The 24886-nt window shown below is 36.3% G+C and overlaps 1 protein-coding gene across 2 annotated transcripts in view; it reads right to left on the bottom strand.

Moving 5' to 3' along the window:
* ck (unconventional myosin-VIIa ck) overlaps positions 1 to 16633 on the bottom strand; it is a 234346-nt gene extending 217713 nt beyond the window's left edge. Inside the window, exon 1 of one of the 2 annotated variants that reach the window (XM_081769036.1) lies at positions 16452 to 16633. The gene's annotated coding sequence lies outside the window, so the exon portion shown is untranslated. The remainder of the gene's footprint in view (positions 1 to 16451) is intronic. The other variant, XM_081769038.1, reaches the window with a different exon arrangement.
* Between the last annotated feature and the right edge of the window lie 8253 nt (positions 16634 to 24886).

Genomic DNA, 24886 nt, shown 5'->3' with positions numbered 1-24886 from the left:
ATAGAACAAGTGAATAGTTTTCGATATCTGGGTAGTATTCTTAGTAATGACATGAAGTGCGAACGTGAAATAAAAGTAAGGATAGGAATAGCGAAAGAAGCCTTTAAGAAAAAGAAAAAATGTGTTTTGTGGGACCTTGAATAGAGTTGAGAAAAAGATTCATAAAATGCTTCGTGTGGAGTGTTGTACTGTATGGGGCGGAAACATGGACATTACGTAAATGTGATGAAAATCGACTGGAAGCATTCGAACTGTGGGTGTGGAGAAGGATGGAAAGAATTAGTTGGGTCGAGCGGAAAACGAATGAGAGAGTGTTAGAAATGGTGGGAGAGAAAAGAGCACTTTTAGATATTATTAAGAAGAATAAGAGAAACTGGTTGGGACATTGCCTAAGAAGAAATTGTATCATGAAAGACGCAGGCCCGTAGCCAGCCCAAAAATTTAGGGGGGGCCGATCCAACAATATTATAGTTCATCACCATATTATAGTTCATTTGGAAGCCTACCGTGAAAATTTTAGAGGGGGCCAGCAAAATTTTAGGCCCCCCTAGTCCTCCCTGGATACGGGCCTGGAAAGACGTCCTAGAGGGTATGGTGGCGGGAAAGAGAGGGACGGGACGAAGGAGACTACAATTAATGGATGATATAAAAACAGAAAGATCATACGTGAAGACGAAGAGGTTAGCGGACGACCGGAGCATGGAAGCTTCTCAGCTGCGGCAAGTGACCTGCCAATACGGGCAGAATACCTATGATGATGATTTTCCTCATACGAAATTATCTGACATTGTAAAGCAATAAAATCGAATTCAATCTAAAAACTCTAATTCTTATTAGACCGTAAGCATACGGCAGTTTATAGTTTCACTCTAAAAAGTCAAATGAAAGAAGACCTTAGAACTATTTTACGCACAAGATGTACTCGCTACGGAAATTATACTCCATGGGAAATCTTAGTCTTGTCAGGTAGTGCAATATTTTGTTAGCACACACACACACACACACACACACACATACACAAGAAGCAAGTCTTGTCTCCAATTAATCCACTTGTGCTGAAGCGTGAAAACTTCAATGTCACTCTTTTTTTCTTTTGTATTTTACAGGTACCTACGACTACGGTTTAACAACGACTTGCTTTGGTAGTTACTCCGACTCACTTTGAAACCTGACATTCTTTTAACTACGCCAACATTTTTTTATTAATTAAAAAAAATCTTCAAAAGAATATGTTGAAAGCAATCTAATTACACTACCCCTGCAATATACATAATAGTTATTATTATTATTGTTATTTCTTGAATTATCACTAAGCTACAGATGTGCAGAAGTACAAAATATTAGAAAAAATGGAAATGCATCATGATGGCTCAGCAATAGAAACATATCACTTAATAACATCATTTTCAAATAATATATCTTTGCTCACTTCTAGTGATCTAACCAGGGAAGGGTCCGAATGGAGGACTCGAGTTGCCGTACGACATGTATCAGATATGAAGCAGGGTGTGAAACTATGTTCATATGGAAATTTATAGCGGCTGAGGGCAACATGGAAAAGCAGGAGAGCCGGAAGAAATATGGCCGACCATAGGGCCCAGCAACGGAGAAAGCTAAGGAATCACTTGTTCGCTATAAATTTGCATATGAACATAGTTTCATACCCTCTTTTATGTCTGATACATGTCGTTCGGCAACTCGAGTGCCCCATTCGGACCCTTCCCTGGTAAGACTAGTACATAGAAGTGTATGGCGAAGAAGTGATACCTCTTAGGACGGTTCAGAATTGGTTTAGGCGATTCAATGACGGCAATTTCGACCTCAAAGCATCGGACGCTCCGTTCAGCTTGATCAAGAGCCACTGAATCAACTTATTCACGAAGATCCACGTCAAACGAATTGCAGAGATAATGGAATACTACCACAGTATCATAGAGCTTCAACTTCACTCGATGGGAAAGGTTCAAAAGAAAATAATAATAATAATAATAATAATAATAATAATAATAATAATAATAATAATAATAATAAAGCCAGAATTTATGAGTCAACCCAATAAAAGATTGTCCTTGATTGATTTTTCCCAGTAAATCTTTATTTTGTAAGTACACAACATTACTTCATCATTTACTTGGTTATGCCTCAAGTTTACGTTTAACAGGTTAGTTACATGTATTTTGTTCTGAATATAAATTAGAGAAACTTTTTGCGAGAATTCTACTAAGTCCAAACTCTAACTTTGGTGGGCCATAACAGACTAGCGCTCTTAAAATTCGAATTTTTGAACAAATTTCGTAAGTTGAATAATTGTTCGAATAATGATTAATTATTCCAATAACACAATAAGAAATATTCGAATTATAATTAGTCGAATAATTTTAACAGCACTTCTGCATACCATAATATTTCAGAAGCTCGTGTAGCAGGTCAAGTTCTACCAAGAGGTTTCATCCAGATCGAATGAGTTCACTGAACTTGTACGATATACATTGTCCTTGTGATCAAAATAATAATAATAATAATAATGAAAAATTAGTAAGATTAAATTTTGTTAAACAAAATTATTATATCTATATGAGGATGACACAAGATTTTAACAGGGGAGCAAACCACAAACTCTTGAAAAATTTAAAATATTTTCAGTTCAGATGTGTGAAAATGAATATACACGACTAAATATGGGAATTTTTAATTAAGCCATTATCACCTGTTGCCAGTATATAGATCTCAGCGTGACCAACAACCGGAGCAAAAAGTCAGAGAAGAGCCAAAAAGTGACATATATTCTTCCATTCTCGTATAGAGCTCCCTCGTGACTAAGCAGTTAGTATAACGCGCCTTTGACGTGGAAGATCCAGATTCGATTTCCGGTGGGAACTCACGTAGTTCGGATCCCATGTTAAACTGTAGGTCCACGTCTCACATAGCCTCGCTGCTGAAAGGTAAGGTAAACTCAAAATCAAGTCAAATCAAAACATTATCGTATTGATTTAATTCATAAGGTTATGACTTGCTTTCCTGTAAGATGTTTGCCATCTTCGTATAGAAATTATAGGTTTTATCATTTAAAATTTCCTATATATTTGATACATATTATCATGACCACACAGACTCATACCGAAACATACATTATTTTCCAAAGTAATAAATAAATAAATATAAAAATTAACTATCAACTACACACTTAATAGTTTTTATAGATTGGAAAGTTTTTCAAAAAATGCTAACATGTGATATTAGTAAAAGCACTGAAAGATAAGAAAAGAGACAATAAGTTTTGAAGCAACCTCAGAGTCTCTGCGAACACCACAGCTATAGCGCTCGCTATTGGTGCACATGACCGAAAGATCTGAAAAGTATGCAGCCTGGATCACAAGAAACTCACAGATGCTATGGTTCACTGTATAATTTTTGCACAAATTTTGAACCCCGCCCTAATTCTCTTGAAGTCGAAAATCGAACAAACAGCTTCGTTTGGGATTACATCTAGCAAAGATCTATTTGAGTACGAAATTTGGTGGCTGTAGGTAACTTCTTTCTTATACGAAAATCTTATGACTGATAGACACATTATTTTATATATTACCAAGTAGTATCAGGAACATCATTTGGGAGGGCAAGGGAAAGCAATTGTTTCCCCCTGAGTTTGTAACGTCCATACTTTTTAATCGATTATATACTAATATAGTAATTTTAAAAAATGTGGAACTCTTATGTCGGTGGAGCATCCTTTGCGCGGCAAAATCTGAAATGACGCTACTGATTATAGTATAGACCAGGTTTCTCAACCTGGAGGTCGCGAGAGGGTTTCATGGGAGTCGCGAAGAGATAAATATAATTAGAATCTAATACCGGAAAATATTAAATTATTTTAAATATTTTTTTTTTTAATTTTGTTCCGATAGGGATATTTTTATTTTTATACATACGGTTAAGAACAGCAACAAAAAATACGTCTACTAAATATTTTCAACAGCTGCAGAGTTGTTTAAAAATCGATTTAAATGAAAGAGATACGATATGAAACTGATGAGAACTGCATATTGAAATACCAGAAAACAGTATGACGGATCGGATTCGATATTTGTAATAGGAATAAACTGACCAAATTTGGTTTTAATCCATTCCCTTTTAGGGAAGTTACTGTATTCACTATATACAAGAAATGAATTCTACTATTACAGAAATACAGTAGATGTATATCATGAGATCTCCGCAATAGGTATATTAAAAATTCCTACACAAGCATATTACAAACCAGAAATTATAAGGTAGTCGCTGGTAAGAGGATGTGATAAAATGGGGGTCGTGATAGGAATTAGGTTGAGAACCACTGGTATAGATATATAGATTGAAACTTTAAGCAACACTACTCCTAACGTAAATCTTCCGCTGTACTTTCAGAACTTTCGCGTATGTCCTTATGGGAATTAGTGTGATATACGTAAATGAACGCAACCCATGCTTTGCTTTAAAAAGATAATAAAAAAAGACCGGCAGGCATACAGACAGGCAACAATGTGTTAAGAACTCGGCAACGTCGAGTCGTGCAGGATGGGAGGTTAAACAGCATGGTTGCTAAATGTAAAAGATGGTTTTGTCTTTGCCAATCCAGCTTACCGGAACGAAGTGAGTAGTCTGTGTCTCATTCAAGAAAGTAACTGATGTTAAATTTAGGTTACCTGGATATCTCAACGAATCGAGATGAAGGTTATTAGGATGCTGAGAACATTTTTTTTCTTTTGAAGAAATAAAAAGATAATACAACAACAACATATTTCCAAATTATCAGCTAAATCCCATTGTTTCACTCATTTAATAGCTTTCCTCCAATATATCATATTGAATTTTACCCTTTCCTTGAAGGAAGAAATTTCCTAATACACTTAATATATTGGTTACGTTCCTTCTTGCTACTGATGACGTACTGCCAGGATCTGTGAGTTCAAGGAGGTACTCATTGTTAAAAATCTGCAATATCACGCCGTCATTGACATCTGACGAAAGGTCCTCCTTTCCTTTTCATGGTCTATAAAAATCATAAAGCTAATAACACTTTAATTAAATTAATTAATAAGCGTAGACCAAGGTATCAATCAGCTGATGTTGATTGAACGGGACTGGAATACTGGAAGGAGGGTAAATGACCCTAACATCTCCCAGCCCTTGTGCATTATACCAAATAATGGTCTAAAATTAAGGTATGCACTTAAAAGTTCAATCTGCCCCTCCTCCTAACATTTGCTCCTGTCTGTGTGCCATCCCAGCCACGCAAAAGATTCTTGGTCCACCTATCCCCAAACAAGGTTCGTCTGTAATGTATTTATTAAACTTGTTTAATACAGCAAATGAAGAATGTGTATAATAGAATATGAAAGAAAAATATTTAGAAAAAAAAATAACACGTCATCACATTATAATAGTAAATTTATTACTACACTATTGCATAAAAGTCTATTATCATGATCCGTATATTGTTAATGTTAATATGTTGCTATTCCGTTGCTGCGGTCATTATTGTATGTTCATGTTTGTTTACCGTGATCTTACTGGCCACATTTCAAATACAAGTGCTGATATCACCCATCATGTTTACAATGTTTAACAATGTTGTTTCTAAACTCACTATAATGTTCTTTTTTTTAACGTATTTAGTAAAGACTCCACAAGTTTTAAGATAATTGTATGATCATATGAAACTTTCTTTTTGCAACTGGTATAATATACAACTTCAGCTCAGGCCGGAGCACATTCAATTTAATGCGCTTTTCATCATTGCGGATATCAAATAAGAGCATAGAAGTGAAAGAGATGAGGGCCATGACACCATATTTGGGATTGGGACTATCTATTCTCGAAAAATATCATGTTCTTTCGTCTCGTCTCGTGAGAAACATTGAAAGACAAACTTCAACGTTCGAATCGAATCACATGTCCCATTCGAAAAATTGACCTAAGTTTACTCAGAAACTCTTGATCTGATACTGAGGAATCCTTTTCACCATGAAGTGTAAAAATTATTGACTTTGTGAAGACTACTCAATATATACGGTATGATTACGAGCCAAAGGCATTTCTTTTAAAAACATTATTGAAATATTTTATAAAACCGATAAAAACATAGGGGGCACAGTGGCTCAGTGGCAGAGTGCCTACCTCTGGTACGTGGGGTCCCTGGTTCAATTTCCGGCCAAGTGAATTTGTGGTGGACATCATGTTCGTGGGTTCCCATGTTTCCTCCCACGTTCTCATTCCACCAATTTATCAATCACCATTCATTTGCCTTAATCATCCGTCTCTCTCAGCCTAAAGCTTATAGTCGTGGGGGACGTTAGACTGCAAGGTTTCATTTCCATAACCACCTCCCAGCTTCGCAAAAACTATTGTAACAACGAATCTCGGCAAAATATTTCATAATTTTTTGTAATATAGTGTACTACCACAGTGGTGCCCACCCCCCCTCATGTCCATGACGAACCCCCCCTCAATTGTCTATCCGTAGGTGTTCTTCCATGAAAAAAATCTTTTCGATTAATTTTACACCCCCTCAAACATGTTTATATAGATTTTTAACCAACCCTAATATTTCAATGACGTAGTTTGCGTCATAGCCCCTTCCTTGTGGGCACCCCTGACTACCAAACAAAATAAATGAAATCAAGAAAGAAAAAAAAAAAAACTTCAGATGTCAATTTTTTTCTTCTTTGCATAGTTGTTTTGGAAAAGAAAAGGTCTTCGATATCCATTCTATAAACCAACTGTTCCATTTCAGTTGTTCTCCATCTCATCAATCATGAAGCAAATGCCATCACGGAAATATCAAGAGAGTCACCGAGTGCTACATTCTCTCAATTCTTCTCCTTGGAATACGTGATCGGTGAATGATATTCACATACGAGACGCCTAAAGATGCATAACATTATTTCCAAAATAAACATCTACATGACCTACCAATAGCTTCAATCATTTTTGCAAGCGAATGGTATGTTCTTGTTCTTATTGAACATTCAAAAAATATACACTGATGTTTGTGAAAATTGCAACAGCAAGAAAAACACGTATGAAGAGAATGAAATTAACACCACAGGTTTCTTTACACGACCATTCGTTGCACTTTTCGAACTTTGTTAAATAATTATGGTGTGAAGTCTTCACGTGCTGCACTGGGAACCTCTATACGTCGTGGTATCGAGTCAAACAGGTATTGAATGTGTTCCTCATGAATCATCTGCCACGCAATTTGCAAGCGAGGTCACAATACAGCGACACTGTCTTCTGGATGATCGTGACAAACAAGGTGCCAACCAACAACATTCAGCAAAGTTCGATAGGCGACATGTCAAGTGACTGTGCAAGCCAAGGAAGTAGCGGTTGTGTCCGTGAACAACGACAGAAGACTCCCATATTCTAAGATACATGTGGACGGACAAGCGCTTCCTGAAATATGGTAGCCAGAGTTGTCATGAAGGATGGGTACGACTTCGTCCTCTAGACGTTCCTTAATGTAGTGGTTATTGGTGAATTTGCTTTCAGTTGCGTAGCAGCCTAGATCACATGTTACGTGCAAAATACCACCTTACCTGTCGTTTAGTCGATATAACTTTCGCATTTCGTTTATGGAAAAACAATATACATCTTTACATACAACAGTTCAGAAAAAGCTTATAGTAAAATTCCTTCTCCGCATACTCCGAGCTCGAATTTCCAAACTTCGATGCCAATTGAAATTGGTTTGATGGATTGGAGTTTAGCGTCCCTTTCAGTTGCAAGGCTATATGAGATGTGACCTATAGATTAACGTGCGATCCGAACCATATGACCTTCTACCGGAAATCGAACCCGAATCCTCGCGCCAAAGGCGCATATGCTAACTATATACATGTACTATTAGGGTGGTCCAAAAAAACAAAACTAACAGTGGTCGGGGGTCCACAAGGGTTATTTTATTCCTTCCGATGTATAGAAATAACTAACGAAATTTCAGTACAATTAAGTCATATTTACAGGTCGCTTTTTTTTACTTTTTTTTTTTTTTTTTTTTTTTTTTTTGTTGTTGTTGTTGTCAAATCTTTCAGAACAAAATGTCAGTATTTGTATTCTTAAGTTACAAACACGCTTTCTTCAGTGGAGCGGGAACATTTTTACGATGGATTTCAGCCAATCGAAGACTAAACTGCTTCAGATCCTCGTGTTTTGTCAAGACCTCATTATACTTTTGGATGAAACTTATACCTCTTTCAGCTACATCATCACCACAGCCACTTGTTTTAATAATTAACAAAATTCGGCTAAAGGAAAGCAAACTAGGCCTCACCTGATTTTTTATATATTTTGTAAATTAGACAGGAACACAAATCTGAAGGAATTTTGACATTCCGAATTTCAGAACTCGAGATCACGAAAGCACACTGGACCCCACCTGATTTTTAGGTATTTTGTAAATTAGACTACGAGGAACATGGATCTGAAAGAATTTTGACATTCCGAATTTCGGAATTCAAGATATTCGAAAATAAAATGACCATGGAAGCAAACTGGGCTTGACCTGATTTTTATATATTTTGTAAACTAGATCACGAGGAACAATAATCTGGAGGAATTTTGACATTCCGACTTCCCAAACTCGAGATATTAGATGCTATAGTTTTATATATGTATAAAGGTAACGAATAAAGTTCTGTCGCGTTTTGACTCATCACCTTAGAACAGCGTTTCCCAACCGGTGTGCCGCGAATGGGTCGCTGGTCTGCCGCGAGGAAATCGAAACAAAATTATTAATTCTATAGCAATCAAATTGCAAGACATAGAGAAAAGGGTATATTTGTATTTCACATTACTGCTATGAATCTAAAATTTAAAGTTACCTGTTACTTTTCTGTAGAACATGTTTCTGTACATTTCTAATTTTGAAAAAAAAAAGTATTTGTTATCATTGTTATGACCATTATTGCTTCTTTATTGTTGCAGACTATTTCGTAACTTGAAATCTTAAAAAATTATTCAATCCTTCCGGCAAAGTAAACATGCATACGAATTACCTACATTTGTTGTTTAAAAGTAAAAAAGTTTTTTTTTTTTTCGTTCGTTATTTAGTGATCCTTCTTCTAAATGAAAGGTTGGATACAGTTTTCGAAAACGAAAGTGTATTTTTTACAACTTTAGCCCTATATCTGATTAAATTGTTTTCTATTTTTAAATTAAAATGAAAAATAAGCATAATGATTTACCACAAGGAAAAACCAGTGATCAAACTTTCTTCTCTGTGAGAAGGATGTCAGTAATCAGAAAAAAATACTACAGTATTTTATATTTTCAAATAATAATAATAATAATAATAATAATAATAATAATAATAATAATAATAATAATATGTGCCTCGAGAATTCAAGTTACCTTGAAGTATGCCGCAAGTTGAAAAAGGTTGGGAAACACTGCCTTAGAACATCGATATGTTATCTAAGACGTATCTGGAACATCAAAAATAGTACTCATCAGCATCAACGACCTTCTGCCAACGTTCGAGATGGCCATGGATTCCTTCGCGGTAGAACTTGGTGGGCCGTGAAACGAAGAAGGTATAAAGTGCATTTTGTACCTTTACTAGGGATTGAATTGGAGTCCTCTAAGGTGATTGTCCAAGGTATGGAACAGGTAATAATCGGACGGAGCAATGTCCGGGGTGTATGGCGGACGCAATAGTTTCCCATCTAAGGCGTAGAATGGTGACCCGGGTCATTCTAGCCATGTGGGGCTTAACGTTGTCCAATAACATGAGGACCCCTTAGCGATTCAGAAGTACTGACTCCAGAGTTTTGAGTTTTTCTCGTACACGGCTCAACTGCTGACAGTACACAGTAGCATTGATGCTCTGACCAGCTGGTAGAAGTTCTCGATGCACGATGCCGCGAGCAGTTCACCTAACACACAGGAGGAACTTCGTTTGGTGCAGTGCTGGTTTCGGATGTTTTAGAACCCGTTCATGGGATGTTAACCAATGACGACGGCGCCATGAAGCTTCGTACAGGACTCACTTATTACATATCAACAGCCTGCCCAGAAATGGCTCCTTCCTCAGACGAGACATCAACAGATGTCTCCTCGCGATGCCTTCTGGCCCAGTGTCAACTCATGTGGGACCCATCGACCCAACTTGTAGTGCTTCCCAAGATGATGGAGGTGCTGCCGAATGGTTTCTCCACTCACACTGAATAGTAGCCCCAGTTCCTCACATGTTTGGCCACTGTTCGTTTCAGTTGCTGCCTGAAGATCTTCATTTTGTACATGTGTTGGTCTTCAGGCACGTGTTGCGTCTTCGAGTGTTTCGTCACAGTCCGTAAACTTGCTAAACCACCGCTGCACTGTCCGCGTAATCACGACACCCTCACAAAAGGCCTGGCATATCTTCCGGCCCACTGCAGCGGTGTTTCATCCCAGTTTGAACTCATACAGCATACACACTCTTATGACGCTCTGTGGAGGTTCCATATTCACTCTGTCGTTACGCAAGTTCGCGGTGTAACTGAACTGCCACAACTAGGTAGTATGTTGGATATACCCACACCAACAACTGACCTTCGCCTTATCTCCATTCGCATTCAACTCACGGTGTGAGGGTCAATTGAACACAGACCTCCACAAAAAGCGACAGAACTTTCTTGGTTACCTTTATATTCACACAGAACATAATGTGTTTCATATAGAGAATATTGTTTTTTCGTATAAATACATAGGGCCTATACTAAGCTTTAAGTTTTAATATCTCGAGTTCCGGAAGTCGGAATGTTAAAATTCCTTCAGATTCGTGTTCCTCGTGATCTAGTTTACAAAATATATAAAAATCAGGTGAGATCCAGTTTGGTTCCGTGGTCACTTTATGTTCGAATATCTCGAGTTCCGAAATTCGAAATGTCAAAATTCCTTCAGATTCGTGTTCCCCGTGATCTAGTTTACAAAATATGGTATATATAAAAAATCAGGTAGGGTCCCGTTTGCTTCACTGCAGCCCAAAATTCTTGGAAAAAAGCATTATCTCCCCATCTAGTAATCATAATGAAAGCTACGAACTTATATCTATCCGGTTATTAGCACAGCTATTGTGTTAAATTACATTGTAGTCTTGACACCTATAATGTAGTATAAAGGAATGTAATAGGGTATATACCCATTACCCACCTAATATTTTTATAGTGCAGCATATATTTACCTTAAATTTACGAATGAATAAGTATATACGAAGGTAGGCATACGCTATATTTTCAAAATAGTTCAGCGTACACCTCCCCAAAATTCTAGCATTAGATCATTGGTAATACCACAAGAACAAAAAGTTTAAAAAGGAGCGACCTGTAAATATTGAACAATAGAGCTGAAATGTCGCAGGTAAGTAGCTTATGACTCGAAAAATATAAGCCTTGTGGAGGATTATTTGGAAAGATTTTTTTAATTTGGTTTTGGACCACCCTAATATGCTATATTTTTTTATTGGTTCTCTATTCCGCCCCAGAAGGCCAAAACCAAATCATACCTTTTTCATTTGTGTGAAAAGAAATAACTTGTAAAAATTCTTGACTGTTTGTTTATTTTTTATCATATATTTACCTAAACAAACAACTAGAGATTCTTCAGGGAGACAGAAGAGATACTCCCCTGGGCACTCTCTATGGACGTGATCTCATAATACTGTATGTCGAAATCAGGAACTCTAAAGAACTTCATCATATTGACGTAATGAACGTTAACTTCTTACGTAACTGTGTGCTTCATTCAAGCAACAACATTGTATTCATGCTCGGATTTTCCGAACTACACATAAGTAGTCCCTATATTATTATCCTCCACTGTAGCCCAACATTTATCGTATGGTGACAGTTTCAGTAATGAAGTAATTCGCAGGCAAGTCCTCGTTAACATTAGGTAATACTAGAAGATTCCAGTTTGGATGTAAGAAAACAGCTTCCCTACTACTGACAAACATTGCTCTTTTTAACGTCCTTATGAAGTACCGAAGTTATGACGGACGAGATGTAGTATTTGGGTGGGCTTTGAACCACGCCAGCTTGCATCCGGTTTAATTGGCAGGCGCAAATATCATTACTAGTTATGGTCATCTCCATAAAACAGACTTCTTCCTCACCACACTAAGGTAAATATTTCAGAAAATGAAATGAAATCTTTGAGTTTTACGTCCCACGGTAATTGCCGGCTAGGTGAAAGGAGACGGTGATGATGAGAAATAAATGAAATGGTGGAATGAAGAAAGTGGGAGGAAACGAAAGAATCCCAAGGAAACCCACGGACAGTGTTTGTCCACCCACGGACACAGTTCACTTGGCGGGAGCAGGGTTTGAACCCAGAACCCCATGCACCAGAGGTGAACGCTCTACAACTGAGCCATCGCGGCCCGTAAATATTTCAGAGTATTTGATCCGCACGTTTATGTCTGATGCAAATAAAGCCGTTACCGGTATGTAAATTTAGTATAATATTACATCGAAACTTTGATTTACGCTTAGATTTGTGATGTGTAATCAGTGGCGTACGCAAAGAGGGATGGCTTTAACAACCTTTTGAGTCAGATATAATGAAAAATTATACCTATTAAGATGTATACAGAACAGACACCTGAAATCAGGGACGTACGGAAGGGGGGGGACACGGGGGTCTGGACCCCCCCCGAAATTTCGACTTTTTAAAAATTTAGCCTAATTTTAGGGGCAATTTTAGCAATTTTAATATAAAATAGCTTCATATTTAGTTTGAACCCCCCCCGAAATAAATTCCTGGGTACGCTACTGCCTGAAATGATGTGAACTTGGGAACCTGAACCTCCCTTGACGAAATAATGCGTAGGCCACTGAGTATAATAATCCATTGTAGCCTTCACCTTTACAATTATGGCAAATTAGATCATGAAAAATTAATGGTTATTTCATATGACCGAATTTACTGAAATTATAAATTACATCAAACGAAAGCAGAATACAAAGCAACAATGTCTAAAAGTTATCAATGTCGCTTTAAAAATTCCTATATACATTAACTAAAAGTTCTAATTGTTTATTTTAACTTTTTTTCTTAAGTTTCTCTACCAACTAACTTGTGGTTACATTGTCAAATCTAAATATGGTTACAGCAGGGACAAAAAGAGATGATCTCTGAAGTTTCTTACCACATGCGGAGGGAAACTGTAGCTCCTACTTTGGTGTTACTGTTACCAACCACGGTCACTCTGTCTTACACAATTAATTAAATTGCCATTATAGATGCACAGGAAAAAGCCATGATACATGAGTAGTAACAACGCCGCTGCGAGCTGTCAGAGATCTTTTCTTGCTGGCTCCTTTATAGGTCTGTTAATGGTAGAATGGTTCATGTGGATTGGCGACAGGCGCGCACCCAAATATTTTTGTTGGGGGCACGAATATTACAAGCCATTACGTCTATGCAGCATTAAACGGGTATTATTCTATACTCGGTAAGTGTGTTTTTTATAAGAGAAAGAGTACAGATGAAGTGTAAAATCAAATGTTCATGCTACATCAATCATTTCACTGTTATACAAGTACAGTTTTATGAAGAAAGTGTACAAATGTAGTTGAGTTTGGAAGTTCTGGGGGGGGGGGGAGTCCGGATCCGGTGGACCCTCCTTGAGTGCCTCCCTGGCTGGCGATAAAGCTTGTTAAATATTGCAGTGTCCTAAAAGTGAACTGTAACAACTGTGTGTAGTTTATATCCTGTGTACATGTTGCTTAGTTAATAAATTATACTATGCTTAATATGGAATAAACGTGAATTTTATATAAGTACAGTAATTATAACCTTATTTATATTTAATAGGTCCTTGTCTTAATAAACAGTAAAGCATATTCATGTTCAGCATAATTAAACTGAAACCACAGAGTTTAAGTTGGAAATAAACCGTCACAATATACAACTGTAGAAATACACAAATATGAATGTTCAAATGTAAACATGTTCATGTCTCTTGTCTTATTTTGAAACAAATAAATTAAAATGATGCAATTTTTAACCTGTAATACATTGTTAGAATAGTCTTAAATCCTCGTATTGCCTACACGCTAACACCATCTATTGGCGTCAGGCAGGCAGCGCACTTAACGGAGCGGCAACTGTTAATCATTAGGAATTAGCGTTACTCACAGACTGATACGTTTCCCTTTTATAATAAGAATGCTGAATACTAAGAATAATGTAATAAATAATCAGAATAATGCATTAAAAACAACACCTTCCTCTTAGTAGAGAGAAAGCACACTGCAACTCTTGTTTTTATGATAACCACCCTAAATTTATGGCCCATTTATAAATCCTGGCCCTTTTAAGGCACAGAAACGCTCAAATACAAATAAAGCATAGTACTTCAAGGAACTAAAATATTTAGCAGGATGTATGACTGATAGTCTATTTACAAAACTGTAATTCAGCACAAACTTAGACGACGATACGCAATGAAAAACATGTTCCTACTGAAAAGACAATGATACACAGTGGCGGCTCTTGATGGAATTCACATCAATTTAAATTTAAATTGTATCGTTACAAGCTAAGGAAGGAGATCTAACTTAATATCCTTTTTTTTTATTTACAACTTTCTGAAAATGTACCAAACTTTCTTTCCTTAGCTTGACTTCCCTCAACATCCGCCACTCGTTTCACTTGCAGGGATGAACTGGCCCGTCTGACAGTCAGGTAATTACCCGGTGGGCGATGCGCACTTCCCTTTAGCTTTTCTCTAAAATCTATTTAATAACGAAACGAAAATAACGAAAATAAAATTAAAATTTATCTGCAATATTTAGATTACTTTTTCTGGAATAATATACTAAATAAAACGTGTATCTTGTGAATCTTCATTGATAACTTTTCAAGGGTATCGTAAGATTGGCTAATGATCCCTTTGCATGGGATGGAGTCAGTCCACTTCTGTTCTCCTGCACTAATCTTCTCAACCCACCAAAATTGATCTGTTCTGTTGCAACTACGTTTGCCAGGCAATAAATTGAATATTAGCTGAAGATTGCACTAGTTATGAAACCTTGCCGACTGGAAAGGTTTATAAGCTTGGCTACTACAAAAGTTTTTCGCTACCAGAACAAAACTTACTACTCTGTTGATAACACGGCCAATTCTCCTTGCTTCTATTTAATCGGAGAATAGAACTTAAAATTGGAGTAGAATTTGATCGAAAAACTAGAAATTTACAAAGCTTTCGGTGCGTCAGAACTTCGTAAAGTTCAATTCCTAAACTTAGTATTTGATCATATAAAAGTGTATCACTATGTGTTTATGAAGCATAAAAACGAAAAAAAGGAGAAGAAACAGAAGCAGAGAGAACACACCTGCGAAGGTGTTCAATCAAATTGCTATAATTGAAATAAACAGTATCTGATATGTTAAATAAGCAGAGATCTGAACGCGTTGGAATCTATTTCGGACACCAAAGTTTATAGAAAATTTTCCAGCTCAGAAGAGAAGAATCTCTACAACTATGTCCTACAAATCGCACATTATAGCTTTAATACACAAAATCAAATCTTTCGCTTCGTATTTTAAAATCCTCCCCCCCAAATTATCAAATTGCAACTTCTTAATTGGTTTGAGAAATTCTCTTTTCGTGTCTTGACATTATTATCTACTAACTTCGTAGTACAAATTTTGTGTCTTTCTACAATGACTATTTTTGTCTATTTTTTATAGAAATAATATGTTCAAAACGAATTCACTAATATACTTTGTTTACATGTAATATATACGCACTCTTCAAATCTTGTAGGATAAAATATCTTTCAAAACACTTTAACCATGTTTAATCAAGTAACGAGAATTGAAAAGGAAACAGATCATCACTGGTAAATATGTGCTTCAGAATCCCGGTTATATAAGTCGTTTTAAAAAATCCGGGTTATATAAATCCGGATCTTACTATGCATCCAACGAGCCTGTGTAGTATTTCATTATAGTCACTTTTCTCGTATTTTTATCGCAATTAAAGCTTTTTCCGTTTTAAAGTGTTGACAAAACTGAAAGATTCCAGAAAATTTCACAACGAGTTAGGTGCTATTGTTACTGTAAAGATTGGATGACTGCATTATTCTGAGGTCACATGTCTGACCTCGTAGTTTCCGGTTGTTTGTATAACCTAATAATATTCCAGAGGACTAAATACTGGCAATAGACACAATTTATTAGCAGCATAATAAGACAAATGGATTGCGGTTGCTGGAGAAATAACCAATATTAGAGTTCATTCACCACGTAATGAAAAATGATCGGCAACACCACACGATGGCATCTTTCGGACCTGCCGTCGTAAGCCTAACGCAAAGCACCCAATAGATGTTGGTGGTAGGCTTTTACCACGTCCATCAAGGTCAGAACACGGGATTGAATTACGAGGTATGAAAGGATACAAAGAAAGCAATTTTACTTACCTTGTCCACGAAGAACAACAAATGTCAGAAAATTGATTTCACTAACTCCATAGAGTGAAAGAACACAGAAACACATTAAGAAATTATTACTGAACACCGGCTACGTTATACTCATACCACACTATGTGTCAATGTACACCACAGAACTAACCCTGGAGGCATATTCCGTTACAACAGCACGCCGTCGACATCTGCCGTCGGAAACAGGTAGATATATAGTTCTCTTGCAATTCACCAGGTGCGCACCTGTACATGGCACTTCCAGAAGAGAAAGAACAAGTGGTTGCAGCACAAAGGAGCACGAAACAGGTGAATACAGTCGCGCTCGGATTTAGGATTAGTGAATAAAGTTCCAGCCCAGATAGAAAAGATTTTGAAACTCTATGACTAGCGCAGGCGACTTGCACATTCCTATACTTATTTCCAATATAGTTGTTATGATGTGGTCATGTAATCCAACTTTTTTGGAGGCGAGAAATTATGGTGGGGAACGACCTAATATGTGAGGCCATTCCTTCCATTATGGTCTTTGTACCCGCTAACTGCAATGGATTCAAATTTTGGTCATGGTCCGGAGCTCAAGTAGGTTATGTCCTTCATCACCTCGCTGTGTTACACAATGACGTAAAACACAGAAACTTTAAAATTCAACTCAATCTTTAACGTTGAAAGCGAGGCAACAAGGTTTAAGTTCAAGCAGAGGAACTAACAATTTAGACATTACTCTATTGAAGTCGATTATAGCCTGCAAACATACACATTTTATCATATCCGCGCTTCAATTTTAAATGTTGTTCTATTTTTGACATCACATGAAAAAAATAATAAAAACGGTAGTATTTCTTTGATTGTACAGAGATTAGAAATTACGTGAGTCTTCCCCAATCCAGACAGAAGTCCATCTAACATTATATCCTCAAGGCTATACTTCACTGCCAAGCGACTAAGAAGTGCTGGTTGCCTATCCCATTAGAAAAGTACTCAATGTAAAAAAAAACTAACTAAATCCGTTTAATTTCTTTTTGTTAGAATCACACAATAGGACAGAAGATTGTGTTGTTACTACGTTCGTTCGTCCACCCGTCCATCCCTTATTCCGCACGATGACTCTGGAGTGGGTGCGAATTTTTAAACTCTTTTTTTTTTCGGATAACGACGAATTTAACAGTGGCTATCAATATCCCATATTCCATACTTGTAAGCGAATTTTTTAATTAGGTTTTTGCAACAGATTGATAGAGCAATTACCTCAACCGAGTTCGTTAATGCAGTCAATCTGTTAACGCATTAACAAATAAAGATGATTTTAACAACGACTATCTATAGCCTATATCTCATACATGTAAGCAAAATTTTGAATTTTTTATTTTTTTATTTATTTTTTATTTATTTTTTATTTATTTTTTTGCAATAGATAGCTAGAGCGATTATCTCAACAAAGTTCGTTAATGCAATCAAGTCGTTAACATCTAAACGGGGTAACGGTGACTTTAACGGTGGACATGTACTTCTCAAGCATATATTTCGGGCGATCCTTTCTATTGTCTTTACCAGAGCTTATGTAGTTTGTATTTGACTAAATAATACGTCTTGTTGAATGTTATTTGAAAGGTGTTTTTTTTTTATGAGAGCTCCCTTGTTGAAGACGGAGTTTTATTCAAGGTATAATTTCGCTATTCGCCTTATCCTTAAAATTTGTCAAAATAATATGTATTCAATTCTCTCAACTCGTAATTACCATTTAATGACGTTTCCTGTATAGAAAGACACGGTGTAGTTAAGCTATTAAATTCATATAGGTTACTTTATCGACAGACACCACCATAAGCGGCGATTAGGGGGGAAAGGGGGCAGTTGCCTCCCACTTTTTTAAAGTAACCCAATAATGTGTATAATTTCATTTGGAAGTGTAAAGTTTTTGTATGTATTACTGTTTCATAGAAAAAATGGTGCTATATAATATTTGCCGTTGCGTGAGTACGTATTGGTTGTCTTCCCGTGAAGTTAAGAAAGCTACAGGAATTGCGTTTTAATTGCCACGGAAAATAATCCAAAAGTGACCTATTGGAGCATACTTTCAATTCAGGGATATCAAATATTGCTTTAAATGTCGTAGCATATCCTTCTAGTATTTACTGTCTTTCATTTTCTAAGAGTAATAAGAGCATGTGTGGAATTAAAAATTAAGTTGTTCATTAATCCCCAGTTTCAATATAACTTCTACAAAACAAGACTCGTTATTCATTACTATGTTTAATATTATCCCTTCTATTTATTTGTTTTGTAAATTTGTTATTAAATAATTACACAATTTTCCAGACAAAATTTAAAGATGTTCCTGAGCACGGAATCAAATCTCTTCTTACACTTTCGTTGTTTAAGAGTACAAAGGAATAGTACCTACTTGCGTTGCTCTTGTCAATTTACTTAATGAAGTATGAAATACGATATACGGTATTTTAACCGAAAAAGATGGTATCCTATTAGTTATACAACCTTTCGTCAAACAACGTGTTAGAAACAACCAGGGAAACAAGATTGATATACAAATATTTAGATCATGTCTTGGCCTCCACTTTTAACATCCAATCGCCGCCACTGGACATCACAATCACGTAGATACTTTCGATACTACAATCACCGACACACGTAGGGCTAAGTCAGAGATCGATTAGTACCAGAAGATCCACACATGTCTTAAGTAGGTTACATGGAATGAGTAGGCAAAGATTCTTCTCAAATAAGGCAGCAGTTTATTCAGTAGTCTAAAAGGTGAAAGCTATAGTATTCAGTATGATAACTTGAGATCATTCCGGTAGGATCAAATGACTTTTATGGCTGGATAATGCAGTGTGGAAAGCGATGGAAAACTAGTTTACTGAGAAAAAATAAAGTTTATAAGCTTTACGTCCCGCGATTATGACCTGTAGCCAAAAGGAGACGGATGGTTAATAAAAGTGAATGTAAAATAATTGGTGGAATCAGACTGTGGGAGGAAATCCAGAGAAAACCCACAGACACGTTATCCCGCACGAGAAAACTGGTAATAATTCTACTTTATGGGACAGAAACATGGGCATGAGGAAAAGTCGTTGATCGAGTCCAACGACTCCTGAAATCCGTTCTGTGATTATGGATATAAACGGGGACTAACATAGTAACGTAGTAAGGTGGTAGTACAATCTGTTACTTTGTCCACCTCTGTAAGTTGATGACTTGCTAAACTTGACCTCATTATTGTTGAACCTTCTTTTCCCCGTATGATGTGCATTTCTTAAACTTTGTAATTTGGTCACCTCCCTTAATAACCTCTCAGAACTTAGCCGCACTGAAGCAATGTCATTTCTATGCTATTAATCTCAACTTTTCCTCTGTATATTGGACACCTAAATTTTTGACAGTATACACCATCAATATACCGAGCTTATATGAGAAGTAGATTTACGGTTTAACGTAGAATCAGAATCGCGCGAGCTCTTATTGGGCGTCGAACCGGACCTTTCGTGCCAAAGATTCGTACACTAACCATATAGCCAGGAGTCAGCTCTGTCCTATAAAAGATACAAAATAATATGCAGATAATAAATAATTATTGCATTAGAAATGTGTATGTTGTGATCTATGAATACACTTATTTTCTCTAAGTTGGCAACTTTTCGATGGAACCGATATGGTGGCCAACATAGATAGGTTTTGCTGTATTAGAATAAGTAGAGAGAGGAGGTCAATAACTAAGGTTCAAGAAACCCGAATATCCGTGGTTATATAAATAAAATCCTACCATTGAATCTTATCTCGGGGCACATAATTGGAGCCAGAATTTGTTACACACTTCCTTAAAATTCCTTTCCAATTGACATCCCACTTTCTTTTTATTTTAGCACACAATAAATAAATAAATAAACTACAATTTTACGGACCATTTTTCATAGGAACATGTCCCGCCTATCTTAGGTGTGTTGTTTGATCTATTTCTATTTCGCTTACAGCTCTGATGGTAATTTAGATTATTATCTCTATCTCATCTTAGATATAGGCGTGGGAAAGTTAATCTAGTGATTATTCTTGTAGATTTTTTCAACCCTCCCTCCCCACACACACAAAAACAGGGTTCTTCGTACAAATTTCTTTTGCGAAATAATAGTGTAATAGACTTGTGTTGTGTATTTGTCATCAGTGTGTGCAATCATTGGCATCATTGCAGAAGATAGATTGTTCTTTCTCTTGTAGCGGAAGTGTTAACAAATATTTAAAACAATAAGTTATATTTTATAACTTTTATTCATTTTTCTTTTTTACTTTTTATTGGCCAATGTCGATAAATATAATCATTTGTATTATGGGTTGTGGGTTAGCAGGAATTGTGTAAATTTTATCAGTTTGTGGTAAGTTGTTTTCACCTGGAAAGAAGCTGGAAATGATATAAACTAGGGCTATAACCAAAAAATCCTAGGACGTTAAGTACCTATCTTCCGAAAGATTAAAGATTACGCGGAATACAGATAGGCCAAATAGGAATTCCCCTTTCGCCCATATCAAAGGTCAGATGGAGATAATGGTATGAATCGCCACCAGGGTTGTAGGCGAAACAGGACTGAATCGATCTAACTGTTACCTTTTGCACTGGTAAACACAACAGGCACCTGTAATATTTTCCATGAGTAGAAGCTTTGCTTGTATATAATTAAACACAAACAAACTATTCACCGAGCAAACAAACATATTCACATTTAAAAAACTACATACGTGTGACAGTTTTGTCAACTAATACTTTTGGCTTCATCAGACATTCTTTTTTAAGTTTTGTAGTAGTTTTTTTAAATGTGAATATATTGTTTTGCTCAGCAAATCGTTTGTTTGTGTTTAACAACAGGCAAATGTTTGCAAGATTTTTTTACTTTCATTTTCTACAAAGCAGTGTGTCTAGCGATGATTAGTACCACACGTTGGGCGCCCTATTTTCTCGTTAATTGGAGATAATTAGAAAGAGGAAAAAAACTGATCTGAAGAAGATTAAAACAATAATTACACTCTGAGGGATGTGAAAAAAGATATTGCAGAAGGAAAAACAGAGAGGGCAGAAAAGACTACTCTTGATGGAAAATATTAAAGAAGTTGCTTACACCAAAACAAGCAAACAAATTACTCAGAGTATGCATCCAAGCTTGTCAATTTGCGGCAAATGACCTATCATTGATGACAGAAAATCTATGATGATGACGTTCGAAAGAAAACTTAGCTACCCACTCGTCTTTAAAAGGCCATATCCTTGCAACCGTATGGAGGAAATGTTTATATTTACACCAACGAATACTTATATTTGTTATTAGATAACTTCCTTTATTGTAAGAGTACTCCATCCGTGTTTTATTTTATTTTTTTTTTTAATTCTAGCATAAGTTCGAAACTAACTGACTGCCTTCATCATCAAAGTATTAACTGCTAAGTAGAGATTTGATTATGACTGCACTCAGTACCGGTATGTTTGAAACCGAAAGCAAATAAAACACGAATGGGATATTTAAAAGTGTATTTTATTACAGATATCTTTAACAACTAACTTTTCAGAGAAAAGTACGTGGACAAGTTTGAACAAGACTCCTCATGATGTCCTTATTACTATTACTGTATATTATAGATCGTTTGATCATATATGCATATCACTGTGTCTTATCATAATTATAGAAATTTTCTATGATAGCATAATTTGTAAGAACTCTTGAATATTCATTTAAAAAATAAAATAGTCGTAGCATTCTCTTCCAGTTCATACGTATATTTCTAAAAATAGGAACTTCATCTTAAGAATATGAAACCTAATTGTTTGTGAAGAACAAATATTCTAACATATTCTATGCACATGTGTACATACTCTATTGTAATGATTTTTGCCTGACACTCTTACGAACTCCTAAAATATGAAGAAGAGTCAAACATTAAAATAAATTCTGTTCTACTACTTGCTTGGGCTTTCGTCTGAATCGAGAGTCGAGCACAACCACGAGACAAAAAGTAAGTCTATCTACAAGCAGTAGGCGTCAAGTAAGTATCAGACTTCCAAACTATGCAAAGCATAAGTGTCGGGAGTCTTATAAGACTGCTACGTCCATCCGTCGGAAGACAGTTACCAAAGAAAAACAGTAAGACATATCGAGAAGCTGTTTTTAGCAATCGATTCGGCATCCTAGGAGTAGGTTTCAAACTTTCCGCTAATCTTCTATTCAGACCGGAAGTGAAAGAAATAAACCGTTTCCGGAAATCAATATTGACCGACATAGAACGAAAACCGTAACAGATAGCGACAATCAGTTTTATGGAATTGGTTCAGCGTCTCAATTGATGTTTGGCACGAGACGAGAAGAGGAGAGTTGTCTCGTCTCGTCTCGTCTCGAAAACAAAAGAAATGCATTTTCAAGTTCGAGACGAAACGTGAAATTTAATGAGTCTCGTGGGCGATACTAACTCACCCAAGTTTTACATCTTAAACATTCTTTTATTGTTACATATTTCATGGTAGAAAAACTATAAATTGATAAAATGGCTGTACGAACATTTGTCAACGTTTAAAGAAAAAAAAATGAAATGAAAACTTTGAGTTTTACGTCCCACGGTTATGCCGGTTAGGCTAAGGGAGACGGTGATGATGAGTAATGAGTGAAATGGTGGAATGAAGAAAGTGGGAGGAAACGGGAGAACCCCGAGAAAACCCACGCACATGGTGTTTGTCCACCACAAAGTTCACTTGGCGGGGGCTGGGATCGAACCCGAGACCCCAAGCACCAGAGGTGAACGCTCTACCACTGAGCCACCGCGGCCACGCAACATTTAAAGATACACAAGTCATTACACAATATATTTCAATAACAAATATAGTTTAAATGTATTTCCATTACATCTTTCGTGGACTGCAGAAAGATTCTAACAACTTCTAGATATAATTAGAAAGAAATTCAGGGCATACACTTTTTACATAAATTAATAAAACGAGAGGAGAAAAAGGATTACGGAAAATCGAGACGAAAATACGACAAAAAATTAAGAGACGTACGAGAAAAAATTATTTCTCTCGTCGCCTTGTCTCGATTCGTGGGCAACCCCTCTCAAGAAAAGTATCCTCTTCACTCGTAACACTACTAAAATAGGAAATGGATATACTATTGAAATAGGAATTTACTAGTACTTCCAGTTTCAATAGTTATTTCCATAAAGCAAAATCGGTAAGTAAGAGATACTGAGAAGTTTTTTTTTTTTTTTTTTTTTTTTTTTTAATTGAAACACTAAGTGGCATCTCCTTCATGAATTATATTTTCAAACCAAAATTGACTGAAATCAACTGTTTCCGGTTCGAAAGTTAATCACCATAGAACAAAAACTGTAATAGATAGCGAGAAACTGTTTTCGGCATCGTTCGTCCCACATTTTTTTTATCCTACACCAGAAAATACGATAAAAATTTGTTAAATAGTGTCACTTATGTTAATAGAGCTAGATTGTTTTTATAAGGAAACAAATTGCAAAGATTACGTATAAGATCAATTCCTTATCTTACATCATTATTTCTTTGCTAAACAAGTATAATGTGCAAGTGTATGTCGAATTACGTAGTTTTAGGAGGGACCCGGACCCAGTGGCCCCCCTGTGGGTGCGCTCCTGGTCCCAAGAATAGTTTCCAACTTCACCCGTATTATCTCAGCTAAATCCGAAAGTGGGAAGTACTTGCTAGTACTTCCGGTTTCAATATTGATTTCCATAGAACAAAAACGATAAGAGATATTGAGAAGCGTTTTTTTTTTTAATTAATCAATTCAACTCAGCGTTCTAGCACTAGGTGACATCAGCTCCGTTAACCCCCTATTCAAGCTAGAAGTGATTGAAATGACCATTTCGGGTTTGAACGTTTATCGCCATAGAACAGAACCGATTGATATCAACAAATATTTTGTGAAAATCGAAAGTCAAACCAGAAGTGATAGAAAATGTCCGTTTCCAGTTCCAATGTTGATCGTCATAAGACAAAACCAGTAATACATGATGTTAAACTTTTTTTTTTTTTTTCTTGTAGTCAATTTAGATTCCCAGTAACAGGTTCTACCTCAACCACCAAGACAAACTATAAGTGAAAGAAATCAACTTTCTGGTAATAACTTTAATAGCAATAAAATAAAATCTATAAGAGTTAGCGTCAAGCAGTTCGTTTGAAATCGATTCAGCGTCTCACAAAAGGATGCTGTAAACCGAATGTTGCAAAAACTTACTAGAGCTTCCGGTTTCAATATTGAATTACAAAGAACAAAAAGGTAAGAGATGTCGAGAAGCGTTATTTTGGAATCGATCCAGCGTCTGAAGAATAGGTTCCATTTCCTTCGTTAACCTTCAAGTCAAATCTAGTCTCGAAGTGATAGAAATCAACCTTTTTCCGATTTCAACGTTGATTA

Source organism: Thermobia domestica, chromosome 8, assembly GCF_964235325.1.
Source record: "Thermobia domestica chromosome 8, izTheDome1.hap1.1, whole genome shotgun sequence".
Lineage (NCBI taxonomy): Eukaryota > Metazoa > Arthropoda > Insecta > Zygentoma > Lepismatidae > Thermobia > Thermobia domestica.
Note: the sequence above shows the minus strand (reverse complement) of the source record. Positions and strands in the feature narration are given on the sequence as shown.